The 19970-nt window shown below is 49.3% G+C and overlaps 6 non-coding genes and 4 pseudogenes across 6 annotated transcripts; all 10 read left to right on the plus strand.

The window, feature by feature from the left end:
• Positions 1–119: 119 nt before the first annotated feature.
• On the plus strand, positions 120–238 carry LOC147989723 (5S ribosomal RNA; annotated as a pseudogene).
• Positions 239–445: 207 nt separating this feature from the next.
• Positions 446–564, plus strand: LOC147989724 (5S ribosomal RNA; annotated as a pseudogene).
• A 920-nt stretch (positions 565–1484) lies between these two features.
• Positions 1485–1603, plus strand: LOC147989725 (5S ribosomal RNA). The gene has a single exon (XR_015614420.1). It is a non-coding gene; the product is annotated as a 5S ribosomal RNA (ribosomal RNA).
• Positions 1604–1932: 329 nt separating this feature from the next.
• LOC147989726 (5S ribosomal RNA) lies at positions 1933–2051 on the plus strand. Its single transcript, XR_015614429.1, has one exon. It is a non-coding gene; the product is annotated as a 5S ribosomal RNA (ribosomal RNA).
• Positions 2052–2443: 392 nt separating this feature from the next.
• On the plus strand, positions 2444–2562 carry LOC147989727 (5S ribosomal RNA). Its single transcript, XR_015614403.1, has one exon. It is a non-coding gene; the product is annotated as a 5S ribosomal RNA (ribosomal RNA).
• A 328-nt stretch (positions 2563–2890) lies between these two features.
• On the plus strand, positions 2891–3009 carry LOC147989728 (5S ribosomal RNA; annotated as a pseudogene).
• A 393-nt stretch (positions 3010–3402) lies between these two features.
• On the plus strand, positions 3403–3521 carry LOC147989729 (5S ribosomal RNA). Its single transcript, XR_015614307.1, has one exon. It is a non-coding gene; the product is annotated as a 5S ribosomal RNA (ribosomal RNA).
• Positions 3522–3850: 329 nt separating this feature from the next.
• LOC147989730 (5S ribosomal RNA) lies at positions 3851–3969 on the plus strand. The gene has a single exon (XR_015614405.1). It is a non-coding gene; the product is annotated as a 5S ribosomal RNA (ribosomal RNA).
• Positions 3970–13012: 9043 nt separating this feature from the next.
• Positions 13013–13133, plus strand: LOC147989731 (5S ribosomal RNA; annotated as a pseudogene).
• A 328-nt stretch (positions 13134–13461) lies between these two features.
• LOC147989732 (5S ribosomal RNA) lies at positions 13462–13581 on the plus strand. The gene has a single exon (XR_015614428.1). It is a non-coding gene; the product is annotated as a 5S ribosomal RNA (ribosomal RNA).
• Positions 13582–19970: the final 6389 nt, after the last annotated feature.

Raw genomic sequence — 19970 nt, forward strand, 5'->3', positions numbered from 1 at the left:
AAGTTTTAGCTCATTGGTCATTATTCACGCGTCTAGCGACGGGCAAAACAAAGTACAATCGTCTTTGTAGTGGAGCTGAGAGGGGCAAGTATAAAGGACGAAGACGGGGGTAACATGTCTGATGCGATCATACCAGCACTAAAGCACTGAATCTCATCAGAACACCGAAGTTAAGCGTGCTTGGGCGAGAGTATTACTAGGATGGGTGATCTCCTGGGAAGTCCTCGTGTTGCATTCCCTTTTTAATTTTTTTTGCGCGACATGCAAAACAAAATGCACGTGCGTGGCATATATTTACCACGTTTTATTATTTGCACGTTTGCGATAAGTTTTATCTCGTTGGTCATTATTCACGCGTGTAGCAGCGGGCAAAGCAAAGTACAATCGTGTTTGTAGTGGAGCTGGGAGGGGCAAGCATAAGGCACGAAGACGGGGGTAAGATGTCGGATGCGATCATACCAGCACTAAAGCAGCGGATCCAATGAGAACTCCGAAGTTAAGCGTGCTTGAGTGAGAGTAGTACTAGGATGGGTGACCTCCTGGGAAGTCCTCGTGTTGCATTCCCTTTTTAATTTTTTATTCCGCGACGTGCAAAACAAAACGCACGGGCGCGACACGTTTTATTATTTTGCATGTTCGCGCTAAGTTTTAGCTCGTCGGCCATTATTCACGCGTGTAGCGGCGGGCAAAGCAAAGTATAATCGTCTTTGTAGTGGAGGTGGGAGGGGCAAGCATAAGGGACGAAGACGGGGGTAATATGTCGGATGTGATCATACCAGCACTAAAGCACTGGATCCCATCAGAACTCCGAAGTTAAGCGGGCTTGGGCGAGAGTACTACTAGGATGGGTGTGTTGCATTCCCTTTTTAATTTTTTATTCCGCGACGTGCAAAACAAAACGCACGGGCGTGACATGTTTTATTATTTTGCACGTTCGCGCTAAGTTTTAGCTCGTCGGTCATTATTCACGCGTGTAGCGACGGGAAAAGTAAAGTACAATCGTCTTTGTAGTGTAGCTGGGAGGAGCAAGCATAAGGGACGAAGACGGGGGTAATATGTCGGAAGCGATCATACCAGCACTAAAGCACCAGATCCCATTGGAACTCCGCAGTTAAGCGTGCTTGGGCGAGAGTAGTACTAGGATGGGTCCTCGTGTTGCATTCCTTTTTTTACGTGACGTGCAAAACAAAACGAACGTGCGCGGCATATATTTACTACGTTTTATTATTTTGCATGTTTGCGGTAAGTTTTAGCTTGTTGCTCATTATTCATGCGTCTAGCGGCGGCGTTGTGACGCGGGAAGTGCGTTTGGAAAGGGGTCGGAACCTTGGTAAATAGGCGCTGGTGTGGTTGAGATGGAGGGGTGGAAACCGTGGTAAACTTGTCTCCGTGGTTGAGCGGCAGCGGCCAAAGCAAAGTACAATCGTCTTTGTAGTGGAGCTGGGAGGGGCAAACATAAGGGGTGAAGACGGGGGTAACATGTTGGATGCGATCATACCAGCACTAAAGCACCGGATCCCATCAGAACGCCGATGTTAAGCGTGCTTGGGTGAGAGTAGTACTATGATGGGTGACCTCCTGGGAAGTCCTCTTGTTGCATTCCCTTTTTAATTTGTTTTGCGCGACGTGCAAAACAAAACGCACGTGCGCGGCATAGAGTTACCACGTTTTATTATTTTGCACATTTGCGGTAAGTTTTAGCCTGTTGCTCATTATTCACGCGTCTAGCGGCGGCGTTGTGGCGCGGGAAGCGCGTTCGGGAAGGGGTCGGAACCTTGGTAAATAGGCGCTGGTGCGGTTGAGATGGAGGGGTGGAAACCGTGGTAAACTTGTCTCTGTGGTTGAGCGGCAGCGGCCGAAGCAAAGTACAATCGTTTTTGTAGTGGAGCTGGGAGGGGCATCCATAAGGGGCGAAGACGGGGGTAACATGTTGGATGCGATCATACCAGCACTAAAGTACCGGATCCCATCAGAACTCTGAAGTTAAGAGTGCTTGGGTGAGAGTAGTACTAGGATTGGTGACCTCTTGGGAAGTCCTCGTGTTGCATTCCCTTTTTAATTTTTTTGCGTGACATGCAAAACAAAACGCACACGCACGACATATATTTACCATGTTTTATTATTTTGCACGTTTGCGGTATGTTTTAGCTCATACGCGCGCGGCGTATATTTACCGCATTTTATTATTTTGCACGTTTGCGGTAAGTTTTAGCTCGTTGCTCATTATTCACGCGTCTAGGGGCGGCGTTCTGGCGCGGGAAGCGCGTTCGGGAAGGGGTCAGAACCTTGGTAAATAGGCGCTAGTGCGGTTGAGATGGAGGGATGGAAACCGTGGCAAACTTGTCTCCGTGGTTGAGCGGCAACGGCCAAAGCAAAGTACAATCGTCTTTGTAGTGGAGCTGGGAGGGGCAAGCATAAGGGACGAAGACGGGGGTAACATGTTGGATGCGATCATACCAGCACTAAAGCACCGGATCCCATCAGAACTCCAAAGTTAAGCGTGCTTGGGCGAGAGTAGTACTAGGATGGGTGACCTCCTGGTAAGTCCTTGTGTTGCATTCCCTTTTTAAATTTTTTTGCGCGACGTGCAAAACAAAACGCACGTGCGCGGCATATATTTACCATGTTTAATATTTTGCACGTTTGCGGTAAGTTTTAGCTCGTTGCTCATTATTCACGCGTCTAGCGGCGACGTTGTGGCACGGGAAGCGCGTTCGGGAAGGGATCGGAACCTTGGTAAATAGGCACTGGTGCAGTTGAGATGGAGGGGTGGAAACTGTGGTAAACTTATCTCCTTGGTTGAGCGGCAGCAGCCAAAGCAAAGTACAATCGTCTTTGTAGTGGAGCTGGGAGGGGCATCCATAAGGTGCGAAGACGGGGGTAACATGTGGGATGTGATCATACCAGCACTAAAGTATCGGATCCCATCAGAACTCTGAAGTTAATCGTGCTTGGGCGAGAGTAGTACTAGGATGGGTGACCTCTTGGGAAGTCCTTTTGTTGCATTCCCTTTTTAATTTTTTTTGCGCGACATGCAAAACAAAATGCACGTGCACGGCATATATTTACCATGTTTTATTATTTTGCACGTTTGTGGTTATTTTTAGCTCGTACGTGCGCGTCATATATTTACCACATTTTATTATTTTGCACGTTTGCGGTAAGTTTTAGCTCGTTGCTCATTATTCACGCGTCTAGCGGCGGCGTTGTGGTGTGGGAAGCGCGTTCGAGAAGAGGTCGGAACCTTGGTAAATAGGCGCTGGTGCGGTTGAGATGGAGGGGTGGAAACCGCGGTAAACTTGTCTCCGTGGTTGAGCGGTAGCGGCCAAAGCAAAGTACAATCGTCTTTGTAGTGGAGCTGGAAGGGGCAAGCATAAGGGACGAAGACGGGGGTAACATGTCGGATGCGATCATACCAGCACTAAAGCACTGGATCCCACCAGAACTCCAAAGTTAAGCGTGCTTGGGCGAGGGTAGTACTAGGATGGGAAACCTCTTGGGAAGTCCTCGTGTTGCATCCCCTTTTTAATTTTTTTTGCGCGATGTGCAAAACAAAACGCACGTGCGCGACATATATTTACCACGTTTTATTATTTTGCACGTTTGCGGTAAGTTTTAGCTCGTTGCTCATTATTCACGCGTCTAGCGGCGGCGTTGTGGCGCGGGAAGCGCGGTTGGGACGGGGTCGGAACCGTGGTAAATAGGCGCTGGTGTGGTTGAGATGGAGGGGTGGAAACCGTGGTAAATTTGTCTCAATGGTTGAGCGGCAGCGGCCAAGGCAAAGTACAATCGTCTTTGTAGTGGAGCTGGGAGGGGCAAGCATAAGGGACGAAGACGGGGGTAACATGTCGGATGCGATCATACCAGCACTAAAGCACCGGATCCCATCAGAACTTCAAAGTTAAGCGTGCTTGGGTGAGATTAGTACTAGGATGGGTGACCTCCTGGGAAGTCCTCGTGTTGCATTCCCCTTTTAATTTTTTTTGCGCGACGTGCAAAACAAAACGCACGTGCGCGACATATAGTTACTACGTTTTATTATGTTGCACGTTTACGGTTAGTTTTAGCTCGTTGCTCATTATTCACGCATCTAGCGGCGGCGTTGTGGCGCGGGAAGCACGTTCGGGAAAGGGTCAGAACCTTGGTAAATAGGCGCTGGTGCGGTTGAGATGGAGGGGTGGAAACGATGGTAAACTTGTCTCCGCGGTTGAGCGGCAGCGGCCAAAGCAAAGTACAATCATCTTTGTAGTGGATCTGGGACGGGCAAGCATAAGGGACGAAGACGGGTGTGGGAGTCCTGGATTAGGGGGTCTCCGGATAGCCGGACTATCTCCATTTGCCGGACTGTTAGACTACGAAGATACAAGATTGAAGACTTCGTCTCGTGTCCGGATGGGACTCTACTTGGCGTGGAAGGCAAGCTAGGCAATACGTATATGGATATCTCCTCCTTTGTAACCGACCTTGTGTAACCCTAACCCTCTCCGGTGTCTATATAAACCGAAGGGTTTTAATCCGTAGAACAACAATCACAACATACAATCATACCATAGGCTAGCTTCTAGGGTTTAGCCTCTCTGATCTCGTGGTAGATCTACTCTTGTAACACCCATATCATCAATATTAATCAAGCAGGACGTAGGGTTTTACCTCCATCAAGAGGGCCCGAACCTAGGTAAAACTTCGTGTCCCCTGCCTCATGTTACCATCCGGCCTAGACGCACAGTTCAGGACCCCCTACCCGAGATCCGCCGGTTTTGACACCGACATTGGTGCTTTCATTGAGAGTTCCTCTGTGTCGTCGCCGTTAGGCTTGATGGCTCCTACTATCATCGATAGCGATGCGGTCCAGGGCGAGACTTTTCTCCCCGGACAGATCTTCGTATTCGGCGGCTTTGCACTGCGGGCTAATTCGCTTGGCCATCTGGAGCAGACAGAAATCTACGCACCTGGCCATCAGGTCAGATTTGGAAGTTTGAACTACACGGCCAGCATCCGCGGAGACTTGATCTTTGACGGATTCGAGCCACAGCCGGGCGCGCTGCACTGTCGCGATGGGTATGACCTAGCTCTGCCGCCGAACAGTACCCTAGAAGCCGCGCCCGCATCAGGTCCGACCCTTAGTTCGGGGCCAACTGCGCCAATCGAGGACGGGTGGTTAGACACCGCCTCAGGGGTTGCAGTCTCAATGGCGATCGAGCTGAACACTAGCATAATCCTCTGCGCAGCCCGTGACTCCAAGGTGCCGGACTCTTTTTCTGACTCCAAACCGCCCGCGCCCCTGCCAATCGAATCTGATTGGGCGCCGATCATGGAATTCACTGCCGCGGATATCTTTCAGCACTCACCCTTCGACGACATTCTGAATTCACTAAGGTCTCTCTCTTTGTCACGAGAGCCCTGGCCGGATTATGGCCAACATGATTGGGATTCGAACGACGAAGAAATTCGACGCCCACCCACCACCCACTTAATAGCCACTGTCGATAACTCAACCGACATGCTCGATTTCGGCTCCGAAGACATCGACGGTATGGACGACGATGCGGGAGCCAAAGAGGAACCACCGCCCACAAGGCGCTGGACGTCCACTTCATCATATGACGTATGCATGGTGGACACACCAAACGAAGACGACGACGCGGAACGGAAGGACGCACCGAAGGCTTGTTCCCTCGAGAAGCAGTTAAAGCGGCGGCGCAAGCACCGCCCCAAATCCCGCCTCGGCAGAAATAACGATCACACAGACCTAGCGTTGGAGCAGGGCGAACCACTGCCAGACCACGGCAATCCGGGGAATCAAACCGAACAAACCAATTCTGTCAAAGATAATAGTCCGGATGACATAACGCCGGACAGGCACCTGGAGCAGCAGAATGCCCATCAAAGGCTTGTGGCCACCACGAGGAGTCTGAAAAAGCAGCAGCAAAGGCTCAAGGCTGCGCAAGACACACTCCAAATCAGATGGAGTAAAGTACTCAACACAACAGCGAGGTACGGCGACAATCGGCCCACCAAGAGCTACCCAAAGCGGAAGTTGCTACCTAAATTCGATGAGGAGGCCTCAGACCCCCCACAACCAAATATCAACGCAGCCACCTGGACGGATAGATGACCTCACGGCCAGCATCAAGTGACAAACAAACCAATACGCGATCCACGCGAGGGCTCGCACCAAAAGGACGGCGCAACCAGATCCATCTATGGACCACGCAAGCGCGCCCCTGCATACAATGTAACACAACAAACATCCGAATAACGCGGTACACCCAGATACAGGGGTGCCGCACACCCCCTATGTTTCACCAATGAGGTGCTGGACCATGAATTTCCAGAGGGATTCAAACCCGTAAACATAGAGGCATACGACGGAACAACAGGCCCTGGGGTCTGGATTGAGGATTATATCCTCCATATACATATGGCTCGAGGAGATGATCTCCATGCCATCAAGTATTTGCCCTTCAAGCTCAAAGGGCGAGCTTGTCATTGGCTTAAAGGCCTCCCCGAAAACTCCATTGGAAGCTGGGAAGAGCTCGAAGACGCTTTTCGGGCAAATTTTCAAGTGACTTATGTCCGACCTCTGGACGCGGATGATTTGAGTCATATAACTCAACAGCCCGGAGAGTCAGCCCGAAAACTTTGGAACAGGTTTCTCACTAAAAAGAACCAAATCGTTGACTGTCCAGACACCGAAGCCTTGGCAGCTTTTAAGCATAGCGTCCGTGACGAATAGCTCGCCAGACACCTCGGCCAAGAAAAGCCGAGAACGATGGCAGCATTAACAAGCCTCATGACCCGCTTTTGCACGGGTGAGGACAGCTGGCTAGCCAGATGCAGCACCAGCGACCCCAGTACATCTGAAGCTAGAGATGGAAATGGGAAATCACGGCACAACAGCAGTAACAAATGCCAGAACAAAGAAGACAACACGAAGAGCATGGCAGTAAACGCCGGATTCAAAAGCTCTCGGCCAGGTCAGCAAAAGCCACCCTCTAAAGGCGCCAGAGATGAACTATCTAGCCTAAACACAATTCTGGACCAAATATGTCAGATCCATAGCACCCCTGGTAAACCTGCTAATCATACCCACAAAGAATGTTGGGTCTTCAAGCAGTCCGGTAAGCTCAACGCCGCATACAAGGGGGAGGATACACCAAGCGAAGACGAGGATGAGCCTCTCAAGCAAGACACTGGGGAACAAAAGAAATTTCCACCAGAAGTCAAAACAATAAACGTGTTACACGTGATCAAGGGAAGAAAAAAAAACGGCACTCCCAGAACAATATGCCCAAGGGCCTATCACCGCGGAGTCCTGCCACTGGTCGTCTCAACCGATCACTTTCGACCATCGTGATTACTCAGCAAGTATCCGGCGTGCAGGATGGGCTGCCCTGGTATTAGAACCAATAATTGAAGGATATCACTTCACATGAGTCCTGATGGATGGTAGCAGCAGTCTAAACCTGATATATCAGGATACAATCCGCGAAATGGGGATAGACCCAACAAAAAATTGCCATAGCAATACTACCTTTAAAGGAGTAACATCAGAGTAACGTCGGGCCCAGGGGCTCATTGCACGGGCTCCCTGCTACTACAAGTTATATTCGGCTCCCTCGATAACTTCCGTAGCGAACATTTAACCTTCCACATCGCTCCGTTCCAAAGCGGCTATCAAGCACTACTCGGACACGAAGCTTTTGCTCGCTTTAATGCAATACTGCACTACGCTTCCCTCACACTCAAGATTCCCGGACCACGTGGCATCATTACAGTAAATGGAAGTATTAAGCGATCTTTGCGCGCCGAAGAGAGTGCGGCTGCCTTGGCAGCCGCACACCAAAAAAGGCCTCACCAACTAAAGCATTTAACAGGTCGTCAAGACCTCGGACACGGTTAGACGAGTCCAGCACAGGTATATGTAATTCATACCGGATCAATGGTCACACCCCTATACAAGGGGCTCAACACGCGCACACAAGCGGCAATTTTTACTCATCCTGAATTATACTTGGTTCCTTTAAAAACTATCCTTTTGCACAACAACTTTTTCACCTAAGTTCCTCTCTTTTATAGATGATCATCGTGCTACACCCGCCCAGGATATGGCACAACGGAGACACAGGCGCAGACGTGCAGTAGGGACCCATCCCAAGGATTCTTTTTAGATTAAGACCCTGCGTAAACCTTTTTTACTGTCTCTTGTTGATAAATATCCACCGAATTCTCAGCGCAGTTGAGAAGGATGCTGGCGTCTTGGCATGTGGCCACGTCAGAATAATGCACGTACCTGGACACAAGGGGCTTCTTACGAAGGGCACTATTTAGGCCCGGTTTATACCATAAAGACCGAATACCTTAGGGAGTGTTCGGCGTCGCGAGTTTGGCCTTATATGCATCAGCTCCGAATCATTGTCTTTGGTCAAATGTTGGGTTTGCTCGGCTCCTATGTTTTGGTGCCTTACGTTCCGCTTTATCGGCTAAGGTAGCACCAGGAGAACTACTGCGATTGTGCCCTGGTTCATCCGGACGAGCACCTCAGTAGAGAAAGCCAAAAACTGACTGTCATGATATAGCGTGAGACTGGTCAACCACTCGGTGACCTATCAGAATGTTAGAATTCCTCCGCCTTAACGAAGGGCCGTTTTCCAGCCAGGCATATACGCACCCCGCGATCGGGAGAGTGCGGAGCCACCAGGGGCTATCTAGTAGCCCCACTGTCAAACTCCTATGGCTAAGTGAAAGTGTTAAAGCATTATAGTCCGGTTGCCTCGCTCGCTACGCTATCACCTCCTTCATAGGACCAAGACGTTGGGTTAAGTGTGAACACGCGTTTTTTGCGAGCACCCCCGCATTTTATGCATGGGGGTTGAAGCCGACGGCTGCAATCTTTCAGGTTATACACAGGTATACATAAACGGCCGCACAGGAGGCATCATACTACTTTTAGGCAAAAGTATAAAAATAACCTTACAAAAAATTCATAAAAGCATTGTGCTTACAATGCAAATACATATCACTCAAACATAATATTTTTCGAGCAGTGGGCCTCTATCAAACGAGCACCCTCGAGAACCTCCTCGAAATAGTGCTCGGCAACCACCCAGCCTATAGCTGAACCCTGCGCCGTAACAGTGGTAGCGTCCATCTCCGCCCAGTATACTTTAACACGGGCAAGGGCCATTCGCGAGCCTTCTATGCACGCCGACCTCTTCATCGCATTTATGCGCGGCACCGCATCAAGGAACTGCTGCACTAAGCTGACATAGCTGTTCGGTTTTGGCCTTTCCGACCATAGCTGATCCACAACAGACCTCATAGCGAGTCCGAACAACCTATTCAGTTCGGCCCATTCGGCTAGCTGGTCAGTCAATGAAAGCGGACGCTCTGGAACATGGAATTGCGTCTAGAATAGCTTGTCCACTTCACGATCTGTCTGACCTTGGAAGTACTTGGCAGCATCGGCAGCGCTCGCCGCCAAATCCATATACGCATCTGCCGAACTCCACAGCCGATCCAGAGGGGCATACCGTGGATCTCCGAACTTCATGCGTAACATGAAGGATTTCCCAGCCGCAATATCACCGGCTTCCCGCAGCTCCTCCTTCTTCGCTCTCATAGCAGAACGGGTGTCTTTGTCCGCCGCCGCGGCCTTCTCAAGGTCCGCTGCCTTCGCTCGGTTTTCTTTCTCAAGGACCCGGCAACGGTCGGTAGTGTCTTTTCATTCTACGGCCATCTTGGCCATCTTCTCCTGGCTCTCGTAATGTGCGGCCTTCTCGGCTTTCAACTCTTTGGCCACCTTCAAAGCAGCCGCATTACTAATCCTCGCTTGTTCCTTGGCTCGGGCAAGTTCCGCCCGCAAGGCTTCCACGGTGGCAGCTCCATCTGCAGTCACAACATATTATAGATACTGGCATTACGCTGCTCTTACTATGTGGCGTTCACCGGATAATAACACTTACCCTGTGCCTCGTCAAGCCTCTTGTTAACAAGCTCGATGTCTGCGTCTGCCGCATACAGTTATCATTTTAATTTGGCAAACTCACTAGTCCGGCTAGCCACCGGAGCTTCCACCACCTGCACATAGGGGCACTCTGGTTATTGCCTGGGAATATGATCCTCTGTTCGCCGCCGTTCTCACGACAACCAAAGTCTCAGGGGCTACTATCTACACAGGGCACACTCAATATGTGCAGTACTATCACATATTATCTCACGTACCTCAAAGCCCGTCAGTAGACTTGTAAAGGCTTCATGTAATCCGCTTTCGGCGGACGATATCCTCTCCATCACCGTACCCATCAGCATACGGTGTTCTTCTGAGATGGCCGCTCGCCCCACCAACTCCCTCAGAATGTCTGACCGCACACCAGACGGTGCCAGACTCTATTGTATGCTCTCTTCGGGAGCCGGACACTGTGGACTTCGGGGGCCTACGGGATTATGTTCTGGCCCCACCGGATCCGGAGAGGCCCTCCGTGACGACACTTCGGGGTCGCCCGCTTCTGGAGCGGAGGAGTCCGGGGGGGGTGCGTTTCGCTCTCCATCATCTCTGGAAGAAGATCCCCCGAAGACGAGCTCATTTGAGAGGGGCTAAGGCCCGAACTGCAAGATACATGCAGTGGTTATTTTCTCAGAGAAAAAAGATAGCATACCTTTACTATTAAAATATTTTGGATCACTTACGACTCGTTGGAGGGCTGATCCCCCCGCGGACTTTGTGCGGCAAAAGCACCCCCCGAGGCAAGACCCTCTTTGGGAGACTTCTTCTCCCGTTTGGAGGCTTCGGCTTCCGGATCCTCGGAAGCAGTCCTTTTTCTCCCCCGGTCGTCCTCCTTCGTGGAGACGCTCGTTCCCTCGGTTGGAACAGGCAGCGATGGGGGCCCATGTCCGCCCGTATTATCCCCCCCGGTATCTTCCTTCAAGGGCTCCGGGCAAGGTGCGACCTCGAGCATCTTTTCCAATACCGGATTTTCCAAACCCTTAGGGAGGGGGGCCAAACACCGAATCATCTTCGCCTTTGTTAGCCAGTCCTGGTCAAAAAGCGAACTCTCAGAAATAACTTCGAATAAAAGACAGTGTGTTTGGCTAGAGGATTTCTTACTTGTTCGGCGGCGCGGTTACTTTTCAGGCCCACGTCCTCGGTAATATCTGGACATTCTACTTGAGGTCCGAAGAATGACTTGTACATCTCCTCGTGCGTCAGGCCGAGGACACTTTGAATGGCACGTGGTCCCTCTGGGTTGAACTCCCATAAGCGAAGGGGCCGGCGTTTGCAAGGCTGGACTTGACGAACCAACATAACTTGTATTACCGCAACCAAACTAAAATCTCCCTCGAAGAGATCTTGGATGCGGCTTTGCAGTATAGGCACGTCCTTGGCTGGAACCCAGCTCAGACCCCTGCTAATCCATGACATCAGTTGTCGTGGGGGGCCCGAGCGGAAAGCGGGGGCAGCCGCCCACTTGGCACTTCTGGAAGTCGTAACGTAAAACCACTCCCGTTGCCATAATTCGGACACCTCTGGAAAGGAACCTTTCGGCCACGGAGCTCCTGCCATCTTGCCTATTGATGCACCTCCGCACGCTGCATGTTAACCCTCGATCATCTTCGGCTTTACTTCAAAAGTCTTGAGCCACAGGCCGAAGTGAGGGGTAATGCGGAGGAAGGCCTCACACACAACAATAAATGTCGTGATGTGGAGAAAGGAGTCCGGAGCTAGATCATGGAAATCTAGCCCGTAATAAAACATCAAGCCCCTGACGAAAGGATCCAGAGTGAGGCCTAGACCTCGGAGGAAGTGTGAGATGAACACAATGTTCTCGTTGGGTTCGGGAGTAGGGACGATCTGCCCTCGAGCAGGCAGCCGATGCGAAACCTCGGCGGTCAGGTATCTGGCCTCCCTCAACTTCTTAATGTCCTCTTCCGTAACGGAGGAGGGCGTCCATCGGCCTTGAAGGCTGGATCCGGACATGGTTGAAGATCCAGAGCACCTAACCTGGGCTTTGGGTGTTAGAACTCGAGGTGGGGGAAGGGTTCGATTGAGCACGAGAGGGAAAAAGCGAAAACCTTGTCCCCTTATAAAGAGGGTGAATATCAAGCGTCCTCTCCGTAGCCGTTTGGGACTTGCCTATAATCTAGGAGTCCTAGAAACGGTTGGGTTACCCATGACCGCATTAATGAGAATCCCGTAATTAGGGGAACACGCTCCGCTTCGGCGAGACGTGTCAAGAAACCGCCTCACGTTATGTGTGGAGCTGGTTAAGATAAACAGTTCGAATAATCACCGGGCCATGACATGACGTCATGCCGCCAGAACAAGCCAACAAATTAGATCTGTGAAAACGTTATTCTCTCTGTGGTGGAATGTGGAATTTATTTTGCATGGTCAGACACTATCCTCGTATTCAAATTCTTCTGTCATATATTCGGAGAAGGAACCCGCCTTGCAATGCCAAAGACAATACTGCGTGCCGGGCTCGTCGTCATTGAAGCCTGGTTCAGGGGCTACTGTGGGAGTCCTGGATTAGGGGGTCTCCGGACAGCCGGACTATCTCCATTGGCCAGACTGTTAGACTACGAAGATACAAGATTGAAGACTTCGTCTCGTGTCCGGATGGGACTCTACTTGGCGTGGAAGGCAAGCTAGGCAATACGTATATGGATATCTCCTCCTTTGTAACCGACCTTGTGTAACCCTAACCCTCTCCGGTGTCTATATAAACCGAAGGGTTTTAATCCGTAGAACAACAATCACAACATACAATCATACCATAGGCTAGCTTCTAGGGTTTAGCCTCTCTGATCTCATGGTAGATCTACTCTTGTAACACCCATATCATGAATATTAATCAAGCAGGACGTAGGGTTTTACCTCCATCAAGAGGGCCCGAACCTGGGTAAAACTTCGTGTCCCCTGCCTCCTGTTACCATCCGGCCTAGACGCACAGTTCGGGACCCCCTACCCGAGATCCGCCGGTTTTGACACCTACAACGGGGGTAACATGTTGGATGCGATCATACCAGCACTAAAACACTGGATCCCATCAGAACTCCGAAGTTAAGCGTCCTTGGGTGAGAGTAGTACTAGGATGGGTGACCCCCCCTAGGAAGTCCTCGTGTTGCATTCCCTTTTAATTTTTTCTGCGTGACGTGCAAAACAAAATGCAGGTGCGCGGCATATATTTACCACGTTTTATTATTTTGCACGTTTGCGGTAAGTTTTAGCTCGTTGCTCATTATTCACGCGTCTAGCGACGGCGTTGTGGCGTGGGAAGCGCGTTCAGGAAGAGGTCGGAACCTTGGTAAATAGGCGCTGGTGTGGTTGAGATGGAGGGGTGGAACCCGTGGTAAACTTGTCTCCATGGTTGAGCGGCAGCGGCCAAAGCAAAGTACAATCGTCTTTGTAGTGGAGCTGGGAGGGGCAAGCATAAGGGACGAAGACGGGGGTAACATGTTGGATGCGATCATACCAGTGCTAAAAGCACTAGATCCCATCAGAACTCCAAAGTTAAGCGTGCTTGGGCGAGAGTAGTACTAGGATGGGTGACCTCCTGGGAAGTCCTCGTGTTGCATCCCCTTTTTAATTTTTTTTGCGCGACGTGCAAAACAAAACGCACATGCGCGGCACATAATTACCATGTTTTATTATTTTGCACGTTTGCGGTAAGTTTTAGCTCGTTTCTCATTATTCACGCGTCTAGCGGCGGCGTTGCGGCGCGGGAAGCGCGGAAGGGGTCGGAACCATGGTAAATAGGCACTGGTGTGGTTGAGATGGAGGGGTGGAAACCGTGGTAAACTTGTCTCCGTGGTTGAGCGGTGTCACAGCCCTAGAATTTGATTGCAAATAGTTGCACAAGCATCCATGCATCATGTCTAAATTTCTTTGAAAGTTGAAACGGGGATTGTTGAAACCCTAGCACCAGATCAAGTCGAATAGGTTCAACCTAAAATAATCTTCAATGAATCCAAAATGCCTTTGAAAATGCTCATTATTTTTGTTAAAGGTGAAAACCTCTGCCAAAAATGGTGCAAATATTTTTAGGCCATTCTGGATATTTGACTTAATTCATAAGTGGTTGAATTTGGGCATTTAATTGCTATAAATATTATTAAATGCTCCAGCAATTCTGGAAATAGATAAGGGCCTCTGAGAAAATTCAGTTATTGCCCATAATTAATTTCAGGATTTATAGAAATGATCTGGTGTTTTTACTAAATCAAAAACAAATTGCAAAAGTAGAAAACAGAAACAAATGGAAAGGCAGAAGACTTACCTGGGTCAACTTACCTGGCACGCAACAGGCCGAGTACTGTAGCTGGCGGCCCAGCCTACCACCGCTGCCCCCTGTCGTCTTCCTCCTTGGACAGAAGGACAGGGGCGCGTGCTCGCCGTCTGCTGGCCACGCGCAGGCCACCTCCACCCTGCCTGCTTCACTCCCTCGACGCCCTGCACACGCCACGCACTCCCCTCAACCCCTTGCATCTCTCCCCTCTCTCCCAGGACTCCCTCTCCCTCCTCTGCTCGCTTCCGCAGCGCCACCGACTGCTGCCGTCGACGCCGCTCGCCACCACCGGCCACCCCACGCCTTGCCGTCGCCCTAAGAAGCTCTGCCTCGTCCCCCTCTTCATCCTCACCGAGCCACATGGCGCCAGAAGCCCCTGGACATCGCCAGCATCGCCGTTCCCCTCATCGGTCGCCGTGGACCCTCGCCATCGATTCAGGAGCTACAGGGCATCCCCGACCTCGCCCTCGCGCTCGTTAGCCACGCTGTGAGCCTCCGCACCTAACCTCTCTCTCCCTGATGTCGATTTCTTTCTCTAACCGCGGGCTCCGTCGAGCCCGAGAGTTCCTCGCCGCCTGCCACGAGGTCGCCGTGGCTAGAGCTCACGGACGCCACGTCTGAGCGTACCACCATGTTCTGCGCGTCCCCAGGAGACGAACGCGGCCACCCAACCGCCCTTCCATGCACCATAGGCCTTTTCCCCGTCGAGGCCAAGCTAGCACCGCCGCCCCGAGCTCGTTTCCGGCGACCCCGCACCTAGTTACCTACTTCCCTGGATGCGGGCGGGCACGAGCTGTGCTCCAGTGGCCTCGACCACCGCTCTCCTGCCCTTTCGAGGGGTCATCGCCGCGTTTCCAGGTCGCTGGCGTTGAGCTCCGGTGATGCTGACATCGATCTAGCTTAATTAGGCCTAACCACTAATTAGCACTAACCTAATTGACCTTATGGGTCAATGACATGTGGGTCCCGGCCCCTGATTAACTTATTAGTTTACGTTTAATTAAACTGGTTTAGTCACTGTGAGACCGACATGCAGGACCCACGTGTCAGGTTTGACCTGACCGGGTCTGTTGACCTGCTGACATCATGCTGACGCAGTAAAGAATTTTCTGGATTTAAACTTATTCAGAAAATTCTAGAAATTGTTACAAACTTGAAAAAATCATAGAAATTAAATCGTAACTCCAAATGAAATAATTTATATATGAAAAATTATCAGACAAATCCAGTCAATCCATCTGTACCATTTTCATGCATGCTAGAATAACGTATGGCTGCTGTTTAGGACAAATCATATAAATGGCATTTGAATTCTCACATATGGAGTTTGAATTTGAACCTTGGGTTCAAACCAACTTCATTTAAATCATAGCTAGATGCATTAGCTCAAATCACAGCATATTGCCATGTCATGATCATGCATCATATTGTGGCATTGCATTGATTGTGTTCTTTCTCAGTTGCCGGTGTTTGTCCCCTCTCGATAGACGTGGTTCCGACGATGTGATCGATGTCACCAATGAAGAACTATACTATCTTCAGAAGTGCTAGGCAAGCAAAAACCCCTTGTTCACTCCGATACAATCCCACTCTCTCGCTCCTGCTCTCTTTTACTGCATTAGGACAACAACGTTTCAACTGTTACATGCTGCGGTAGCTGAACCCCTTTCCTCTGCATGACCTGTCATTGCCACTGTAAATAGATGAAACCCACTAGCATGAGTAGGAGTTGTTTGAGCCCTGATGTTCCTACTCATTCATGCTTGTTTGTCATGCCTGCTACTGCTTAGAGTTGAGTCAGGTCTGATTCATCGGGGATGAATTGGAATGGTGATGAACATGTCCTACTGTGTGAGAGCTAAGTGTGTGAACACGATTTCGTAAAGGTAGTGGTGAGAGGCCATGTAGGAGTACAAGGTGGGTTGTCTCATTGCAGCCATACTCGGGAACTGAGTTCTGTGTTTGTGATCCATGAACAATTACTACCACGCATTGGAATGCTTAAGTGCCCCTCTCGACTTATTAATCTACCTGATCTCTGTCCAGGAGTTGCAACTAGTTTCTGGTGTTTGTAGGTAGTGTTAGTAGTCTACCAAGTGGCACCCGGTACAGGTGGGCTGGGGACAGACTAGGCACAATGGCACGGTGTACCAAGTGGCACCCGGATGGTGGGCTTGATAACCCTGCTCACATCGTTTGGGGCCGTGAGCGACACCCCGGCCGGATCTCCTTGCGGATGGAACCCGAATAGGCGATAAACCAAGACGAGAGACTTGTGTGATTAGTCAGGTTGTGGCCGACTCCCTCACCAGGCTTCCGCTTGAAGGTTGTCGAGATACACGACGTGTACATGGTGGTAAGTGGTAAGTGGTAAGTGGTGCAGGGTTATCATTATCTATTCGAATAGCCGGATTCCTCAGATATGGAAACTTGGACCCCTTGCATAGTTCATAGACAAGTGAAAGTGGATACTCTAAAATGCACAAGATAAGCGTGAGTGCTATGGATGGCGTTCTCGTAGGGAGACGGGAGCGGATCCATAGTGGTGTATTGATATGGTGAATATGTGGACTCATGTGCGCCACCGCAAAAGAGTTACTTGCAGTCGTAGTTCAGGATAGCCACCGAGTCAAAGCTGGCTTGCTGCAGTTAAACCCCACCATCCCTTTGTTGATAATGATACATATGTAGTTAGTTCTGATGTAAGTCTTGCTGAGTACATTTGTACTCACGTTTGCTTAATTTATGTTTTGCAGAGAGAGACTTCAATCTCGCCAGTAGTTTCGTGTGTACTTCGACGTTTAGCTTGTTACCTCAGCTATGATCTTGTACCCTTGGGAGGCTCTTGTAGATAGTCGGGCTTCTCAGCCTTTTTCATTTATAGTTGTCTATACTCAGACATGTTTATGCTTCCGCTTGTTGCTTGTATGCTCTGTATGTTGGGTCATCAGACCTATGCTTGTAATACCTGGCTCCTCGGAGCCTAATGAATAAATACTCTGAGTCGTAGAGTCTTGTTGTGATGCCATGTTGTATTTGCACACACTGAGCATATTGTGTGTATGATTGAAATGCTTGGTATGTGTGGGATCCGACAACCTAGTTGTTTATCCTTGGTAGCCTCTCTTATGGGGAAATGTAGTCTTGTGCTTCCATGAGCCATAGTAGTCCGCTACAGCCCGGTTCACCGGAGTCCTGCTAGCCCAGCACTACTGCTCCGAAACACTTTGACTGGCCGACATGTGATTCACTTCATTCCTGTGTCTGTCCCTTCGGGGAAATGTCACGCTGTGACATTCGGAGTCCTGTTAGCCCAGTTGCTACTGCCCGGATTCACACGCTGCTGACCGACATGCTCGATGTTGATTCATGTATGCATGTCCCCGTAAGTTAGTGCCACTTTGGGTTCACGACTAGTCATGTCGGCCCGAGTTCTCTGTCATATGGATGCTAGCGACACTATCATATACGTGAGCCAAAAGGCGCAAACGGTCCCGGGCCATGGTAAGGCGACACCCGTGGGGATACCGTGCGTGAGGCCGCAAAGTGATATGAGGTGTTACAGGCTAGATCGGTGTGACTTAGAATTGGGGTCCTGACAGCTTTGGTATCAGAGCCTGACTGCCTGTAGGATTACCAAGCCAAGCTGGTCGAAGTCGTGTCTAGAAATGCTTTAGTTATATAAGGGAATTGATTGTGGATGGGAACGTAAGGCTCTTTTTACTCCTTATCCTCATGACCTTTTGATCTGAGTCATCTTATCTTTTCTATGGGGTTAAGAACTAGGCTTCTCTTCTATCTCTCAGGATGACATGTTACTAAACCATAGTTGCCTAGGATTGTTGAGTTCAAGCCTCAGTTCAGTTCCTACTACTTCCATATGTTCATAGCTGGCCTCAGAACCTTGATATTGTGATGTTGAGTGGTTATGCCACCATTTTGCAGGATGTCTCAAATCATTTTGAGCCTTTACAGCCGTTATGTTGTCTGAGTCATCCCAAGTTTCTACATAGTCTGATGCATTTGCAAATCCATTCTTTCCGTTCCCGCTGCCCCTTTGGGCCAGATTAACCACACTAACCGGTGTGTTGAGGTACCACTGCCTCAGTATTTATGTTGGAGCTATTATTATGACCCTAGTTGTCTTAGAGAACCTCTCAGTAATCTAGCAATGCTTTGTATCCTAGTGTGATGATTCTGGCCATCCTTCTCGAAAGCATCCCGTGATGCCATTTAGTTAGTAGGTATTCTATTCCTGGGTACTTGATCCAAGATTCACTCTACTTACCTCGTGTTGATAGTGTTGCTCGTACCTTTAGGTTATTAGTAACCTTTGCGATAGTCCTCGAGGTCCTGGTATTTCCTTCCTCCAAATACCATGAACTGCTTATGGCAGAAGTTATTTGAACCAAAGGATCACAATCAGAGTACTCTTGAGAAGTTCTCCATTCATAATTGTGACTCTGCCAGTCCTACCTCTCTGCATGGGTTATCCGGAAGAAACATGTTGAACTTGGTTCGACATACTAATCTATGCATCCACAACTCAGAAAGTTATATGTTCCTTGAGTTGATCCTCCTCGGTTGTATTTCGACCCTAGTCTATCAATTGATAGTCAGGAATAGTTGTGCATTCGTGTTCATGGATGCCTATTATTCTTGTGGTCCGTTAAGCCATTCTACTTCAGAATGACTAGGAGAAACAAACTCCAGTACCTCATCCATTTCTAGGATTGGGTCAAAGTAGTTGTATCCCCCAGATCAAAATGCCAATTCAACTTTTGTTCTAGTCTATTCTGAAGTATTACCATCTTATGCCAAGATTGTCATGAGAATTGCACCACCTCTTATGAATTCTTGACGTAGTGATACTTCCCGTCATCATTATTCATTCCTCGGTGTCGTGTTGTCGCAATCGGAATGCCGACTAATGAATCGTGATGTGTGAAATCTATACTCCTAGCAACCGTGCTGCCTGGTAGTTAATGGACAATATTCTCATTCTTAGCGTGTTGGTTATTAAATCATCATCCTAAAATTGATCATGCTACCTATGTCCATATTTCTGGTGCACACTTCGGTCAATGAGTTAGGATTATTAATCCCTAGCTCTTTTGATCCTATCTTCTTGCTCTGAAAGGCAAGATTGTTCTCGAGCTTATTAACATATCGGTGGTTCGTGATTTTTTCGAATATCTTCTCGAAAGTATTACCAGGTTGTTCCCTGACCGCTATGTTGAGTTCGTGATCATGTTGGTTTTTTGCTAAACCAGCCATCCTCCAAGAATCTGTTGGATATCCCTGAGCTAGTTGGTTAAGCTAAACAACAACTTGGAGAGTTGGAAGATAACGCTTTTCCTTACTTAGTTCATTCTAAAAGGATATCTTTTTGTGTGTGTGTGTGTGTTTGTGTTGAAGAAATATGATATCTTTGTTGATTGATCCTCGTGATTAGTTGTCGGTGCTATTATCTTATCCAATCTTTGATTTGACTGTGGGCTATCGTCAAATCAAATCAGAACCAACGATATTCGTAATATTGTATTACTCGTGGTTGATTCCTCGAGCATACACCATTACATGTTTTGGTCTGACCAATACTGTCACATTGTTCACATAATGGTGGAAGTCGAGTGATATGGAAATTCTGATGAGTCGCTGTTGAGCCATCAGCAGCATCTT

The sequence above is a fragment of the Triticum urartu genome, chromosome 1A (genome assembly GCF_056163025.1).
Source record: "Triticum urartu cultivar PI428250 chromosome 1A, HENAU_Tu73, whole genome shotgun sequence".
Classification (NCBI taxonomy): domain Eukaryota; kingdom Viridiplantae; phylum Streptophyta; class Magnoliopsida; order Poales; family Poaceae; genus Triticum; species Triticum urartu.